Here is a 5,974-nt window from a genome sequence, read left to right as displayed (position 1 = left end):
TCCTCTTTAACAATCTCATTAGCATTCTGGAAGATGAGGCAGAGTGTACCCTCAGCAAATTTGCAGAGGACACAAACCTGGGAGGATTGGCTGTTATTCCAGAGGGTTGTCCTGCCATTCAGAGGGACCACAGCAGGCTGGAGAAATGGGCTGACAGGAATCTTGTGAAGTTCAACAAGTGCAAAGTCCTGCAGTTGGGGAGAAACAACCCCAGGCACCAGTACATACTAAGGGCTATCCATCTGGGAAGCAGCTTGGCAGAAAAGGACCTATGGGCTCTGGTGGACAACGATTTGAATGTGAGACAGCAATGTGCCCTTGCAGCAAAGAAAGCAAATGGTATCCTGGGCTGCATTAGACAAAATATTTCCAGCAGGAGTTGATCCTTAGTCTCTCCTCAGCTCTGGTGAGACCACACTCGGAGTGCGATGTTCAGGTCTGGGTTTTTTGGTAGAAGAGAGACATGGACATACTGGAGAGAAACTGAAGAATTGCCACAAATTATTAAGGGACTGAAGCATCTCTGCTATGAGGAAAGACTGGGAAAGGTTGGACTGTTTAGCCTGGAGAAGAAAAGGCTCAGGAGAGTCTGATCAATGCATTTAGATACCTGAAGGGAGAGTGAAAAGAATGCAGAGCCAGGCTCTTTCCAGTGTTGCACAGTGACAAGACTAGAGGCAATAGGCACAAACCTGAAATGCAGGAGGTTCTCAGGACTAGAGGCAATGGGCAGAAACAAATGCAGGAGGTGCCATCTGAACATCAGGAAACGTTTTTTTCAGTCAGGGTGACTGAGCACTGGCACAGCTTGGCCAGAATGGTTGTGGAGTCTCCATCCTTGGAGATACTCAAAAGCCAACTGGTTGTGTTCCTGGGAAACTGGGTCTAGGTGGCCCCACTTGAGCGGAAGGGTTGGACTAGATGTCAACTGGAAGTCTCTTCCCAACTCAACCATTCTGTGACTCTTCCTTGAGGTGACATAGGTGGCATTGCTATGCTAGTTGACACATATGATAATGTTTCTGTAATGAAGTTTGTCAGCTCTTGAAACTTGATTATACATATATATACATATAAATAAAAGGAAAGGGAAGGTTAAAAGGAAAGGGAAGGCCTGCGTCCTTTTTCCTTTCGATATCTTTCAATAATGCCTTCAACAGAGGTTCTTTGCCATGAAAGACTGCTGAGATGAAAGTGCTTCTTATGGAATTATATTTCTCATGTTCATGGGGAAAGGAGGAAGTATTTAAAAGAATTCTTATCACTTTATCTAATTGCATCCAGCAAACAACTTTTTTTGAAGACTGCTGTGATTAAGAATATTTAACAGTAAAAGCTGACACCTTGAGCTTAATGCAGACTTGATTTCAAATAGAGCGAAGGCTGTCTTCATCAAAGCTGGTGTTTGAAATGGAAAACATTTTGGTAAATATAAAATACTCAAAATAGCTGCTACATTCACCAAAAATATGGAAAGAACCTGCTTTTATAACTCAAAGTTGCTCATTTCTCATCTTAAACTGAGTTAAGATGCATTTGTAATACTGTGCAATGTAACTACATCTCTTCTTTAAAAATCAGAAGACTTGTTTTATAAGTGACACAGGGAAACTACAAAATAAGGGAGGGGAAAATAAAAGACTATTATAATCTATTTATTAAAATGTCATGGTTTAGAAATTTAGTAGTCCCACTAAAACCACAGCGCTGCTCGCTTCCCTCTCCTCCTCCAATTGGAAGCACAAAAGGCAAAGCTTGCAGATTCAGATAAGAACAATTTACTGGAAACAGCAATGAGATAAGAAAATGAATGATAACAGCAACAATATTAGTAACAAAATGTATAAGACAAAAGATATAACACAAAAAAATAATTTACACAGAAAGTCTGCAACAATACCAATTGGGATTGGCTCTTCCCCACCACATTTTCTCCCCACCAGAAGGAATACCCTTCTTTGCAGAATTGAGAAAATCTCTTACTCCCATCCCTGGCAATGAACTGAGGTGGTATAGAATAACCTATTAGCCATGCCCACACAGCTTCAGGCTCTGCCCCCTCACAGCTACTGTAAAAAATTAACTCTGTCCTGGCCAGAACCAGGACAAAAAATGGAAAGAGTGAAATGAAAGTAAGTTTTGTGGTGATAGTTCATAAGAGAAGCAAGAGTACGGTTAAATCCATTGGCCACAGAAATAGAATGTGAGTTAACCTGTGTCTCAGCACTTCACTTCAGCATCTTGCAATAAATCCAGATGTTTTCCCAGATGTGTTCCCAGTCCCAACTTTGCCCAAAGAAATGAGATGCAATACTCATTTCGAAAAATTGCATTAGAATGTAATTTTCAGTTAAAATTTTGCAATATATTTACTAGTAGCAAATTCATTTTAATAGAATGAATCATACTTCCCAGTGAAATGGTTGAGGTATTTCCACTAATTGTACCTAAATGTTTTCTTAGTCTTTGGATGTTACAGTTTTGACCCTGTATCCTTGATTGAAAAACTTTGTATTGACTAATTATGTATGTTTTCTGAGTCCCTTTGACATTATACTGTGGCAGCAAGATATGAAGTCTAAACCAGACTTCATTTTCACATCCAAAAATTGATAGAAGTAACAGGGCACATAATACCGGTTGCATATAGATCAGTAGAGTTGTTATTTTATATTACTGGAACTGTTTATGGTGCATCAGGGATAGATGAAATCAGGTGGTACTATTCCAGCAAGATTAAAATCCTAATTAGATACTGGAAGGCTAGAAACACCTGTCAAGAGTTGCCTGAAAAGGTGCTCTTCCACAAAAGAATCAGAATACAGTACCATAGATGCTCAGCAAAGAGAAACTTCATGATGTGCATTGGATCCCTTAAATGCTATTCAGCGGCAGTTCTAATCCCAGGCTGCAAAGAGCATTCAGAGATGGCAGGACATGCTATTCAGGTGCAAATGTTCATGAGAATACAGACTTCCATGAGTATTCACACTGCTTTTCCTTTCTGTGGGCTTTCTTGGGAGTGCACTGCCATGCATTCAGCTGTGTGCAAAAACAAAAGGAGGAACCAGATTCTAGTAATTGATGGGAATTTCTTAACTTTGTCTGAGTTCTTAGATTATTGTTGTATACTCACTCATCTTTGTTATCAGTTTCTGTTGATGCTGCTTTGCATACTGACAACCAGTCAAGATCATGGCTGAGATAAGATTTCACAAAGATCCACAAGTGAATCATCAAAATATTTTTTCTTACCTGTCTCTCTGAATCCAGGTTTAAGGCTCAAGGATCCAGCCCCCCAGGATACCTAAGGTATTCAGAGCCACTGTTGCTTCTGGAAATGGGATTAACTATTACCTCTTGCTTAGTGAGGAACTGCTCGCATAAATGTTTCCAAAACTATGCCACTAAGGTATTTGCAGGAAGCCTGTGACAGAAGATTTGGAATAAATTTAAGTGCCTCTTCACTTCTTTCCACAGTTCCTTCCCTTGCCTGGTTCCTCAATAAAATACTTCTCAGGTTATAGACATCTTGGATGTCATAGAATTATAGAATTACTTAGATTGGAAAAGAACTCTAAGATCCTCAAGTCTAATCTTTAGCCAGCATTGCCAAGTCCACCTCTAAACCATGCCCCTAAGTGCCACATCTACACACCTTTTAAATACCTCCAGGCATGGGAATTCAGTCACTTCACTGGGCAGCCTGTTCAAATGCTTTTCAGTGAAGAAATTTTTCTTAATACCCAATCTATACCTTCCCTGGCCCAACTGGGGGCCATTTCCTCTTGTCCTATGACTTGTTACCTAGAAGAAGCCAACCCCCTCCTGGCTACAACTTCCTTTCAGGTAGTTCCAAGAGAATTGTAAGGTCTCCCATGAGCCTACTTTTCTCAAGGTTAAACAACCCCAGCTCCCTTAGATGCTCCTCATAAGCCTTGTGCTCTAGACCCTTCACTAGCTTTGTTGCCTGCCCTTCTTTGGACACGTTCCAGCTCCTCACTGATACAGATGTCTAGAAAAAAATGCAAAGGATTAGGGACAGCTCTCAGATATACTGTGTCAGACCTTTGCTTTCCTTGAGTCCTTCATGTAAGCTCTCTGTTGAGGCAAATCTTGGTGGCTTGAATGTTGAATTTTTATGTGTTGAATATTTGTGAGAACCAAGACTTGGAAGGATGAATTCCTACCTCATCTGGCTTGTGTAAGAGCCCTTTATTTATTTTACTTCTTTTTAGTTTCCCCACCTGGATGTTTTAGCTTTTCCAAGCTCTTTTTCTAGCCCTGTGTTGGTCCTAAGAAAGCTCACCTGACCTGGCTGCCAAGATGAGTCAGCAGGAGAGCTCTTTATCCCTCCACATAGTCCAAACAACTGACACTTCCTGGGAAGAGGAATAATTTCTTAGACACTGGAATTTCCTTTGCTGCAGTCAGAGAGGTGGGCTGGGGATTAAATGAGATTGAAGAACGTTCTTGTGGAGAGTCATTGCTAAAATGCCAGAAATTCAGTATGAAGTGCATAAATAAAACTAAGATCACTATTCCTTAATTCCAGAACATGTCAAGAAAAGGTTTATATCTTTGTGTATATGTATTTAGGTTGCATTGTGCCTGAAATTTAATTCAAAATAATATAAAGAGAGCAAAAATAGAAGCCAAGTCACATCCATGGAAAACTCTGGCGTGTTTAGCAGATAAGACACTTCCTAGCTTCAGGAAACATGAAGATTTGGGTCATTTTTCTTGGATGTGCTCATTATATTGGCAAGCAGTACATGTTAAAATCCCCATTGTTGAGAAATCTAAATTCCCTTTTGCCTTAAAATATCTGTACTCAGTATAAGAGGACTTATGACCTTTTCACAAGTGAATAATGACTGCAGTAGTTCAGTGAGGATTTTGTGTGGAAAAAGTGCTACTCCTGGCCAAAGTAAACACTGGCAAAATCGAGATAAGCCGGTGAAAGAGGCATCATGCAAGTTGGTAGCTTGGTAGCTTGTTCCAGACAAAGTCATCTTTTCCTGTGTGTAGGATGGAAATAGCGTTTCCCACTATGAAGTGATGTCAGGAGAACGCATCGAAGGAATGTGAGGCAGCCGAGACCATGCTCAGACTGCTTGTACCCTGTGCCTGTCACAACTCCATCTCTCCATTGTCTGAGGAATCAAGTCTGAGCAGTATGAATCACTCATGACTTATTTGAATGTAGTAGTTATAACTCCTAAATTAAGCTCCCTGAGTAGGGAGTGTGAACACACCTTCAGAAGTTACAGTAAAGGGAGGGCCATCTAATTATTTAAGAGTCTGTATTTTCCCACAGATTTGTTGAGGAGAGGATTGGACTGCTTATAGCCTGTTTCTTCACTTCTCACCCAATTCATGATCTTTTTTTCATCTGCCCTAAATGCCCATTTTCCCACTAGTATTAAAACAAGTGATGCACCAGCCATTTTTTTGTTGCAGGCTGACAATTCCAAATTCTGGGAAACTTAGTCTCTACTTGAAAAGCGATAGTCAACATAATCCTGTCAGCTAAAGCCCCTGTGGGGGATGCATGTCACACAGCACAAGATCTCTGCTGATGCTGCTTGAATTATTTCCTCAGACAGAGTGAGCAGTAGTGACAGATGGCCTTTTAAGCTTTTCTTCACATATTGCTTGAGGTTTTCCTTGCAGAGCCATGCTGGTTGGAATAAGGAAAAAAACAGAGCTTGCTGGACACTTCTCAACAGTTGGGGCCCCAGGGAAAGGAGCCAGAGCTGGACCAAACCAGTGAGGGTAAAACCAAAATCCTCTGCATTTGCTGGGTTTACTTCATTTGCTGCTGCTGCTGTCACAGTGGGGTGGGAAAGAAAGAGGCAGTGGCTGTAACTGGTGGAAAAGCACACCTCTCCCACTCCATCAGGGCTCTTGTACAGCTCTACCCTAAATATTTTGTCACGGGTCACACAGAAACTCTGAATCAGGTGAACCA

This window comes from Neopelma chrysocephalum, unplaced genomic scaffold, assembly GCF_003984885.1.
Source record: "Neopelma chrysocephalum unplaced genomic scaffold, ASM398488v2 Primary Assembly neopelma1_25, whole genome shotgun sequence".
Lineage (NCBI taxonomy): Eukaryota > Metazoa > Chordata > Aves > Passeriformes > Pipridae > Neopelma > Neopelma chrysocephalum.
This window is presented reverse-complemented; position numbering follows the sequence as displayed.